This window comes from Carassius gibelio, chromosome B7, assembly GCF_023724105.1.
Source record: "Carassius gibelio isolate Cgi1373 ecotype wild population from Czech Republic chromosome B7, carGib1.2-hapl.c, whole genome shotgun sequence".
In the NCBI taxonomy this organism is placed as follows: Eukaryota; Metazoa; Chordata; class Actinopteri; order Cypriniformes; family Cyprinidae; genus Carassius; species Carassius gibelio.
The window spans coordinates 128447-140888 of record NC_068402.1 but is presented as its reverse complement, the minus strand read 5'-3'; the positions used below and the strand labels follow the sequence as shown (position 1 = coordinate 140888).

The following is a 12442-nucleotide window of genomic DNA, read 5'->3' as shown; positions in this document are numbered from 1 at the left end:
CCTTGGTTTTCCGTAAAGGGAGACCAGCGAGGCCCAGAGAGAGAGGCACGGGCTGAGTTAGGTAAGTAAAATCTCTAATTTTATTTCTAAACACCATTTAGGCTCCTAGGCATTTAGGGTCTAGGCTCCTCCCCTCTGTTTATTTATGCTGCGGTGCCCGGGGAGGGTTCGGTGCGGGATTTAGAAAGTATACCTGCGGTACAGAAGTGCAGTAGAAAGTATACCTGCGGTACAGAAGTGCAGTAGAAAGTATACGTGCGGTATAGCAGCATAGTAGAAAGTAAACCTGCGGTACAGAAGTGCAGTAGAAAGTATACCTGCAGTACAGAAGTATAGTATTCCAGTTTGACATGTTGCCACGGCAACAATTTTTTAGATATCAATATCCCCCTTGCAAATTTATATCGGCTGTGTTTTAACATTATTCTGATGAAGTTTGAAGCAAATCGAGTAATAATAAGATGCTGAATTCAAATCATTTTGAAAATGACACACTTCCTTCTGCCAGTTGGTGGCGCTATAACTTTGACTCCTAATAGTCACATATATGCGATCGACATTATACAACGAATAATCTGATGAAGTTTGATTAAAATCAGGAAATGTATGTGGATGGTATTAGACACTTGCTGTTTCTAATTTCTTGCCATAATTTCAACGCCTCGCCACGAGCAAACCGTTCGAGATATCAAAAATCCCCTGGCAATTTTTCATCCCCAGTGTCTTGAGATCATGTTGACCGAGTTTGGCGGCAATCGAGAAAAAAACCTATGACAAGTATTTCAAATTCCAGAGCATGCGCTTTTTACATAACTCTAAATAGCTGACTTCCTGTTGGGTGGAGCCTATGACATGCAATACGAAAGTTGTTCGGCACGATGAGATCTATATGTGTACTGAGTTTCATATGAATATGTGCAAGTATGTGTGAGCTATACATCAACATTTCTGACTGTGTTCCAGGGGGCGCCGTAGAGCCCCTGTGCCACGCCCGGGTCCCAGCCTCTGCAGGCTCCTAAAGGCCACAGATTCCAAAGTGTGCGCGAATTTTCAAGAGTTTTTGAGTATGTTAAGGACCCCAAAAGCCCCCACAACTTTGACGAAAAATTTGAATACTAAACCCTAAATAGCCAACTTCCTGTTGGGCGGAGCCTATGATATGCAATACAAAAGTTGTTTGGATTGATGAGATTTATATGTGTACCGAGTTTCATACGTCTACGAGCAAGAATGTATGATATATGGCCCTCCATATTCCAGGGGGCGCTGTAGAGCCCCTGTGCCACGCCCGTGTATCAGTCTCTGCCCGGCCCTAATGGCCGCAGGTTCCAATCTGTGTGCCAATTTTCAAGACTTTTTAAGCACGTTAAGGGTCCCAAAAGCCCCCGAGACGTTGAAAAAAAAAAAAATAATAATAATAATAATAATAAATATAGCTGCAAGCAGCGATGGCGGGCTCAAGCCACCAATGCCATCGCCACCCCCGGTGGCATCAGGTAAACTGTGCCCAGCGGGCACATGCATTCACAATATCCCTCTGGCAGTGAGGTTTTAAAGGGTATGGCGGTTAAAGGGTTAATCCGAATCATCTAGACTTTAAAATCACATTCACAGAACAATATATATATATATATATATATATATATATATATATATATATACATATATATATATATATATATATATATATATATATATATATTTAGTAACACTTTACAATAAGATTTCATTTATAAACATTATGTTAACATGAACAATATTTATATAGCATTCATTCATGTCATTTAATATTCCAAACTTAAACATTAAAACATTGTTTTATTGTGATTTTTTTTCCAAGCACATTTTACCAATTCCAAGCCATATCAATCTTAATAACTACCATTATTTTTTATTTAATCATTTATGAGTGCTATACAATAGTCCAGGAAAGCTGGAAGAGAAAAACTCCTTATATTCATGTGTGCAGAATTATTAGGCATGTTTTCTTTTACAGATGAAATGCGCTAAAATAGACTTTTAACTCAAACTGTAAGGTCGAAAATTATGAAATACCCATGAGAAATATCAAACACAAATGCAATACAGAAATGGATAAGTTAAGACTTGACCATTGTACAAAAAATACTGACTGGGTCATGAGGTCAGAAAAGAAGAAGAAAAAAGCAGGTCAAGAAGAACTGACAAAAAGAATTGCAAAATAATTAGTAATTAATGTGAAGATTAATTTTTAGTCAATTCTGCAAGACAGACTTTTCAGGAAAGGAGGTGGAATAAAAATGAGCTCCTAAATCTTAATCCTGGATTCTGGAAGATATATTCCTCAAACCATCGGACAAGAGGAGGTGGTGCTGGTCCTTCACGAGTCACTCTAATCTGTTCATAAAGCCTATATATAAAGTCTTAATATGTAGTATTTCACAATACTTCATGGTATTCTAATTAAATCATTTTTTGGAATCTTTGATTTCTCAGAACCTGACACATTGTAATTCTGAGACTCCAGGAAAGTGGCAGTTCTGTAAAATGTTGGCACTGGAGACTAAATGCTCCCTGATAGTTTCACAACTAATTCACTTAACACACACACACACACACACACACACACACACACACACATTACCCACAGTGACAGAGGGACAGAGTGACATCAGATGTATGATAGTTTTTTAATTTTCTATCATCCATATAGTGTTGTATAGTCATGAAACTATGCATATTTCCTCAGAATGACTTGTCTTCTATGTGTAAATTTTTTTTAAGTGTTTAGAAGCTGCACTTAAAAAAATAAAAGACATTTACTGGTTACTTTTTTACTAATATTTTAAAAAATCACCACGACAAAACCATTCAAGCCATTCAAAATTCATCCGCACCTGTACTGTAAGATACATTCTTTAAACTGGTAAAAGAGGATGTGGTGCTGATCCTTCAAGTCACTCAAAACGTATCTGTCCATAAAGCCTATAAAGAATTATTCTTAATATACAGTTCACAATACTTCAGCTTGTTATTCTAATTAAGTGAATGTCATTTTATCAGTAAAATACATAAAATTCATATTATTTTTCTTTGAAAGATTTCTATAAATGATTTAAATCATACTTGTTTCTACAATAATTATTTAAAAGTAATCCTATAGCTCCATCTGGTGGCCATTATTGGTACTAAGAATTGCAAGCTTGATTTATATGTTATGATAGTTTTAAATTTATGCTGGCTCTTGAAAATGATAAAGCTATGAAACTTACTGTGCTTCCTTCAAATGATGACTTCTACGTATATAAAAAATTATGAAGAGTTGGAATTAAAAATTTTAAAGATATAGTAAAATTACTATTGTATTTTTTTTATGTTACTTTAATAAATCGCTATGGCCACACCATTTAAGGTATCCTAAACCCATTCGCAATTTAACATCTTCAGTATATGGCTTCATGTTAAAACAGTTTGGTGTGAACTACTTGTGTCTTCTTGGAGGAGAATGAATTCATTTACAGGCTGAGTTTATCATAAATCCACAATAACATTTATGAGTTCTGTATCAATCAGTGTTGTTGTTTGTTTATTTTTTATTTATTTTTTTCATAGGAAGATAACTGACCCTTTACTCTCCTTTTTAATAAATGTGCTTATAAACCAAGAACAAGCTATTTATAGCTGTATTTATAAACTGCTTACTACTGACTATTAATATTGGGACAAGGCTTTATGAAGCATGAACTGACTATTTACTAATGAGTGCAGTTATTATAAAGTGTTATCAATGCATTTGCTAATCTTAACAAATTAGACATTATTTTACAGTGTTATCAAATCCCTTAAATGATTTGTAAGTGTTTTGTAATGATTTTATTGACCTAAAAGCATTTGTGAAAGTTCTGCTTGCATTACAGCTTAGTCTTGATCTGTGAGCTGAACAGATTTACTGTTACATCCATGAGATTATGTAAATTCAAATAAATATCATGTCACAGGATGTCAGAGGTCAGTATCAAATTAGTTTGAAATTATTATTTGCAGCACAAATAAGGTTTTTTAGGATTTTAAAAAATCCCTAAAACTGTCAGAAAAGGATAAGGCCTAAGATTTCTATGTGAGTGGCTAAATTTGTTTGTTTTTATAACTATAATGCATAAACTATGAAACTATACAAAATGTATAAAAAAGTACAAGTTATTCTTTTCCAATGTTTTTAATTTATTTAATTTTTTTTTTTTTTTTTTTTTTTTTTGGATTTACATTTTAAAAAATTAGCCTACGGCGATCATTCTAAACATCTTGAATAAAACCTGTCAATATTTATTATAGACCACTATAACTGTGTATAATCTAACAAACGAGTTTATTATGAAAATAAAAGCGTGTACACCAGATAACTTGGACGATAAAGAAATTGCTAACAATAGTATAATAGAGCATGTTTTAGGTTTTTAGGCGTTTAGATGCAGAAATGGACAAATCAAATGTAAAATAAAATGTAATTGATTTAATTAAATATAGATTAAGTCTTGTTAGAGCAAAATAATAAATAAATACGTACACACATTAAAAAAGCAGCCAAGATGAATGAGTTTAATTTTTTTATATAGATTAAAATTGAAGACAGAAGCAGCTGGTATATGCGGTCACTTAATATTAAAATCCAGTAGATCCACTTCAGATTTAATTCTCAACAGTTTATGTTCACGTGGCTTCGTTTATATTAGCCAAGCTATTATGTATTTTGAAATAATCTTGTCCGTGATGTGTTCGTTCTTACGACGAAAGGCAGAATCCTGCAGCTCGAGAGATATATGTTATTCTGCCAGTCGCGCTTTCAAATAGTCTTGCACACTTAAACGGGTCACAAACACCTGCATTTAGCTCGTGTTGTGTTATAATGGATGTATTGTGTGCATTTATGGCAATAATTTATTTTAAAAAGCTCTTAAACAAGAATAAATTCGTTTGTTTTGAGCTCTGAGACACTGTGCGCGCTGATCGGAGGCAGTGATTTCAGATAGGCAGCCGCAAATATTTCATTTTCACACAAACAGTTCAAAAACATCTTAATTTAGCTCTTGGTGTGCTCTAATTGGTGAATTGTGTGATATCGCTGCAATACTTTATTTTTAATAGCTATAAAACAAGAATAGACTCGTTTTTTCTGAGCTCATCATTCCACACGCTCCTGCTCAGAGCGGTGATTCATCTCTCGTGTTTCTCACGTATCACTGACCACACATCAATTATTAATGAGCCCTGACCTGATAATAATCATATATGTTGGTTTAGCTTGTCACTGTGAATTAAATCCAAGTATTTATTTGTATTTTAACCGATTTAAAATCGAAACCAAAAGACAGTCTCCTCCCTTTTTTAGTCCGGTAACTGAACCTGTAGGGGCGCTATTTCTCTCAGACAATGGAAGTCTAAGCACACACACTCAAACAGATGGACAGAGTGAGATGAGATGTCTGACAGTTTTTTAATTTTCTGTTATCCATACAGTGTTGTAAAGTCATGAAACTATGCATATTTACTCAGAATAACTTTTTTTTCTGTATGAAAAAAGGTTTTGAAGTGTTTGGAATTTAAAAATGCAGGAAAATTAATAATTCCATCTTTATTGTCATTTAAAAAAATCACCACGACAAAACCATCCAAGCTATCCAAAACCCATTCACAATTTAAGTTCCTCAATGTTTTTTCAACATGTAGACCAAGTTTGGTGTGTATAGTGTTACTCTCCTCTGAGCAGTATGCATTAATTCACGGCTAAATGTAAAAAATAATCCACATTCAAATCAAAATAGCCGACTTCCTGTTGGTCGTAGCTGATGACTGTGAATTAGAAAGTTGTCCGTCTTGATAAGAACAATTTTTGTACTGAGTTTGGTGTCTGTAGCTAAAACTAACCCCCCCACTTTTGACAAAAGGTGGCGCTATAGAGTGCCTATTCCACGCCCTCTTATGAACTTTTGCCTCATTCCTCAAACCATCGAACAAGAGGAGGTGGTGCTGGTCCTTCACGAGTCACTCTAATCTGTTCATTAAGCCTATATATAAAGACTTAATATATAGTATTTCACAATACTTCATGGTATTCTAATTAAATCATTTTTTGGAATCTTAAGTCTCTCAGAGTCCGACACCGAGTAATTCTGGAGACTCCAGGAAAGTGGCAGTTCTGTAAAATGTTGGCGCTGGAGACTAAATGCTCCCTGATAGTTTCACACCTAATTCACTTAACACACACACACACACACACACACACACATTACCCACAGTGACAGTGGGACTGAGTGACATCAGATGTATGATAGTTTTTTTTCAATTTTCTATCATCCATATAGTGTTGTATAGTCATGAAACTATGGTCATGAGACCAGTCATTCTGAGGAAATATGCCTCAGAATGAATTGTCTTCTATGTGTACATTTTTTTTTTTTTTAAGTGTTTAGAAGCTGCACTTTAAAAAAATAAAAAGACATTTACTGGTTCCTTTTTTACTATTATTTCAAAAAACATCACGGCAAAACCATTCAAGCTATCCAAAATTCATTCACACCTATTCTGTAAGATTAATTCTTTAAACAGTGGTAAAAGAGGATGTGGTGCTGAACCTTCAAGAGTCACTCAAAACGTTATCTGTCCATAAAGCCTATAAAGAATTATTCTTAATATACAGTTCAAAATACTTCAGCTTGTTATTCTAATTAAGTGAGGGTCATTTTATCAGTAAAATATATACAATTCATTTTTTTTGAAAGATTTCTATAAATGATTTAAATCATACTCGTTTCTACAATAATTATTTAAAAGTAATCCTATAGCTCCCTCTGGTGGCCATTATAGGTACTAAGAATTGCAAGCTTGATTTATAAGTTATGATAGTTTAAATTTTATGCTGGCTCTTGAAAGTGATAAAGCTATGAAACTTACTGTGCTTCCTTCAAATGAGGACTTCTACTTATATAAAAAATTATGAAGATTTAGAATGAAAAATTGTAAAGATATAGTAAAATAACTATTGTATTTTTTTATGTTACTTTAATAAATCTCTATGGCAACACCATTTAAGCTATCCTAAACCCATTCACAATTTAACATCTTCAGTATATTGGCATCATGTTGAAAAAGGAGTATGGAGTAGTATGAGTAGGAGTATGAATTCATTTGCAGGCTTTATCATAAATCCACAATAAAATTTCTGAGTTCTGTATCAATCTGTGTTGTTGTTTGTTTATTTTTATCTTTTATTTTTCATAGGAAGATAACTTACTCTCATTTTTAATAAATGTGCTTATAAACCAAGGACAAGCTATTTATAGCTGTATTTATAAACTGCTTACTACTGACTATTAATATTGGGACAAGGCTTTATAAAGCATGAACTGACTATTTAATAATGAGTGCAGTTATTATAAAGTGTTATCAATGAATTTGCTAATGTTAACAAATTAGACATTATTTTACAGTGTTATCAAATCCTTAAATGACTCATAAGCATTTGTGAAAGTTCTGCTTGTATTACAGCTTAGTATTGATCTGTGAGCTGAACAGATTTACTGTTACATCCATGAGATTATGTAAATTAAAATAAATATAATGTCACAGGATGTCATAGGTCAGTATCAAATGAGTTTGAAATTATTATTTGCAGCACAAATAAGGTTTTTTTAGGATTTTTAAAAATCCCTAAAACTGTCAGAAAAAGGTTAAGGCCTAAGCTATTTCTATGTGAGTGGCTAATTTTATTTTTGTTTTTATAATTGTAATACACAAACTATGAAATGATACAAAATGTATAAAAAGATAAATAAATAAATACGCACACATTAAAAAAGCAGCCAAGTCGAATGAGTTTCCTTTTTTATATAGATTAAAATTGAAGACAGAAGCAAGTGGTAAATGTGGTCACTTTAATATTCAAATCCAGTAGATCCAGTTTATGTTCACGTGGCTGTTTTCGTTTATAGTCGCCAAGCTATTATGTATTTTGAAATAATCTTGTTCGTTATGTGTTCGTTCGTACGACGAAAGCCAGAATCCTGCAGCTCGAGAGATATGTTATTCTGCCAGTCGCGCTTTCAAATAGTCTTGCACACTTAAACAGGTCACAAACACCTGCATTTAGCTCTTGTTGTGTTACAATGGGTTTATTGTGTGCATTTGTGGTAATATTTTATTTAAAAAAGCTCTTAAACAAGAATAAATTCGTTTGTTTTGAGCTGGACACTGTACGCGCTGATCGGAGGCGGTGATTTCAGATAGGCAGCTGCAAATATTTCATTTTCACACAAACAGTTCAAAAACATCTTAATTTAGCTCTTGGTGTGTTCTAATTGGTTGATTGTGTGATATCGCTGTAATAATTTATTTTTAAAAGCTTTAAAACAGGAATAAATTCGTTTTCTCTGAGCTCTTTACTCCAGACGCTCGTGATCACAGCGGTGATTCATCTCTCCTATTTCTCACGTATCTCTGGCCAGAAATAATTTATCCATGAGCCCTGAACCGGTAATAATCAGATATGTTGGTTTAGCTTGTCAGTGTGAATTAAATCTAAGTATTTGTTTGTATTTTTAACCGATTTAAAAGTGAAAGTAAAAGTCCGGGAATTGAACCTGTAGGGGCGCTATTTCTCTCAGACAATGGAAGTCTGAAGCACATATACTCAAACAGAGGGACAGAGTGAGATGAGATGTCTGACAGTTTTTTTAATTTTCTGTTATCCATACAGTGTTGTAAAGTCGTGAAACTATGCATATTTCCTCAGAATGACTTTTTCATCTGTATGAAAAAATTCTTTGACGTGTTTGGAAGCTTCAATTTAAAAATACAATAATGATTCCCTTTGTAAGGTCATTTAAAAAAATCACCACGGCAAAACCATTCAAGCTATCCAAAATCCATTCACAATTTAAGTTCCTATCAGAAATACTGATGTGTGTTCAGAGTTTTGTGAAATTCTAAGTATGTTATTTGCCTCAAAATCACCTGAGAAGTATTCCAGTTTGACATGTTGCCACGCCAACAATTTTTTAGATATCAATATCCCCCTTGCAGATTTATATCAGCTGTGTTTTAACATTATTCTGATGAAGTTTGAAGCAAATCGAGTAATAATAAGATGCTGAATTCAAATCATTTTGAAAATGACACACTTCCTTCTGCCAGTTGGTGGCGCTATAACTTTGACTCCTAATAGTCACATATATGCGATCGACATCATACAACGAATAATCTGATGAAGTTTGATTAAAATCAGGAACTGTATGTGGATGGTATTAGACACTTCCTGTTTCTCATTTCTCGCCATAATTTCAACGCCTCGCCACGAGCAAACCGTTCGAGATATCAAAAATCCCCTGGCAATTTTTCATCCCCAGTGTCTTGAGATCATGTTGACCGAGTTTGGCGGCAATCGAGAAAAAAACCTATGACAAGTATTTCAAATTCCAGAGCATGCGCTTTTTACATAACTCTAAATAGCTGACTTCCTGTTGGGTGGAGCCTATGACATGCAATACGAAAGTTGTTCGGCACGATGAGATCTATATGTGTACTGAGTTTCATATGAATATGTGCAAGTATGTGTGAGCTATACATCAACATTTCTGACTGTGTTCCAGGGGGCGCCGTAGAGCCCCTGTGCCACGCCCGGGTCCCAGCCTCTGCAGGCTCCTAAAGGCCACAGATTCCAAAGTGTGCGCAAATTTTCAAGAGTTTTTGAGTATGTTAAGGACCCCAAAAGCCCCCACAACTTTGACGAAAAATTTGAATACTAAACCCTAAATAGCCAACTTCCTGTTGGGCGGAGCCCATGATATGCAATACAAAAGTTGTTTGGATTGATGAGATTTATATGTGTACCGAGTTTCATACGTCTACGAGCAAGAATGTATGATATATGGCCCTCCATATTCCAGGGGGCGCTGTAGAGCCCCTGTGCCACGCCCGTGTATCAGTCTCTGCCCGGCCCTAATGGCCGCAGGTTCCAATCTGTGTGCCAATTTTCAAGACTTTTTAAGCACGTTAAGGGCCCCAAAAGCCCCCGAGACGTTGGAAATAATAATAATAATAATAATAATAATAATAAAATATAGCTGCAAGCAGCGATGGCGGGCTCAAGCCACCAATGCCATTGCCACCCCGGTGGCATCAGGTAAACTGTGCCCAGCGGGCACATGCATTCACAATATCCCTCTGGCAGTGAGGTTTTAAAGGATACGGCAGTTAAAGGGTTAATCCGAATCATCTAGACTTTAAAATCACATTCACAGAACAATATATATATTAGTAACACTGTACAATAAGATTTCATTTATAAACATTATGTTAACATGAACAATATTTATATAGCATTCATTCATGTCAGTTAATATTCCAAACTTAAACATGAAAACATTGTTTTATTATGATTTTTTTTCCAAGTACATTTTACCAATTCCAAACCATATAAATCTTAATAACTACCATTATTTTTTATTTAATCATTTATGAGTGTTATACAATAGTCCAGGAAAGCTGGAAGAGAAAAACTCCTTATATTCATGTGTGCAGAATTATTAGGCATGTTTTCTTTTACAGATGAAATGCGCTAAAATAGACTTTTAACTCAAACTGTAAGGTCGAAAATTATGAAATACCCATGAGAAATATCAAACATAAATGCAATACAGAAATGGATAAGTTAAGACTTGACCATTGTACAAAAAATACTGACTGGGTCATGAGGTCAGAAAAGAAGAAGAAAAAAGCAGGTCAAGAAGAACTGACAAAAAGAATTGCAAAATAATTAGTAATTAATGTGAAGATTAATTTTTAGTCAATTCTGCAAGACAGACTTTTCAGGAAAGGAGGTGGAATAAAAATGAGCTCCTAAATCTTAATCCTGGATTCTGGAAGATATATTCCTCAAACCATCGAACAAGAGGAGGTGGTGCTGGTCCTTCACGAGTCACTCTAATCTGTGCATAAAGCCTATATATAAAGACTTAATATATAGTATTTCACAATACTTCATGGTATTCTAATTAAATCATTTTTTGGAATCTTAAGTCTCTCAGAGTCCGACACCGAGTAATTCTGGAGACTCCAGGAAAGTGGCAGTTCTGTAAAATGTTGGCGCTGGAGACTAAATGCACCCTGATAGTTTCACACCTAATTCACTTAACACACACACACACACACATTACCCACAGTGACAGTGGGACTGAGTGACATCAGATGTATGATAGTTTTTTTTTAATTTTCTATCATCCATATAGTGTTGTATAGTCATGAAACTATGGTCATGAGACCAGTCATTCTGAAGAAATATGCCTCAGAATGACTGGTCTTCTATGTGTACATTTTTTTTTTTAAAGTGTTTAGAAGCTGCACTTTAAAAAAATAAAAAGACATTTACTGGTTCCTTTTTTACTATTATTTCAAAAAACATCACGGCAAAACCATTCAAGCTATCCAAAATTCATTCACACCTATTCTGTAAGATTAATTCTTTAAACAGTGGTAAAAGAAGATGTGGTGCTGAACCTTCAAGAGTCACTCAAAACGTTATCTGTCCATAAAGCCTATAAAGAATTATTCTTAATATACAGTTCAAAATACTTCAGCTTGTTATTCTAATTAAGTGAGGGTCATTTTATCAGTAAAATATATACAATTCATTTTTTTTTGAAAGATTTCTATAAATGATTTAAATCATACTCGTTTCTACAATAATTATTTAAAAGTAATCCTATAGCTCCCGCTGGTGGCCATTATAGGTACTAAGAATTGCAAGCTTGATTTATAAGTTATGATAGTTTAAATTTTATGCTGGCTCTTGAAAGTGATAAAGCTATGAAACTTACTGTGCTTCCTTCAAATGAGGACTTCTACTTATATAAAAAATTATGAAGATTTAGAATGAAAAATTGTAAAGATATAGTAAAATAACTATTGTATTTTTTTTATGTTACTTTAATAAATCTCTATGGCAACACCATTTAAGCTATCCTAAACCCATTCACAATTTAACATCTCAGTATATTGGCATCATGTTGAAAAAGGAGTATGGAGTAGTATGAGTAGGAGTATGAATTCATTTGCAGGCTTTATCATAAATCCACAATAAAATTTCTGAGTTCTGTATCAATCTGTGTTGTTGTTTGTTTATTTTTATCTTTTATTTTTCATAGGAAGATAACTTACTCTCATTTTTAATAAATGTGCTTATAAACCAAGGACAAGCTATTTATAGCTGTATTTATAAACTGCTTACTACTGACTATTAATATTGGGACAAGGCTTTATAAAGCATGAACTGACTATTTAATAATGAGTGCAGTTATTATAAAGTGTTATCAATGAATTTGCTAATGTTAACAAATTAGACATTATTTTACAGTGTTATCAAATCCTTAAATGACTCATAAGCATTTGTGAAAGTTCTGCTTGTATTACAGCT

The 12442-nt window shown here is 33.9% G+C and overlaps 1 protein-coding gene and 1 long non-coding RNA gene across 4 annotated transcripts in view; one reads left to right on the top strand and one right to left on the bottom strand.

Moving 5' to 3' along the window:
- The window catches only part of LOC127962288 (uncharacterized), a 153310-nt gene that overhangs the window by 89773 nt on the left and 51095 nt on the right, over positions 1 to 12442 (bottom strand). The window lies entirely within an intron of this gene.
- LOC127962265 (uncharacterized) overlaps positions 5 to 12442 on the top strand; it is a 72865-nt gene continuing 60427 nt past the window's right edge. The window contains exon 1 of the mRNA XM_052561818.1: positions 5 to 61. The gene's annotated coding sequence lies outside the window, so the exon portion shown is untranslated. The remainder of the gene's footprint in view (positions 62 to 12442) is intronic.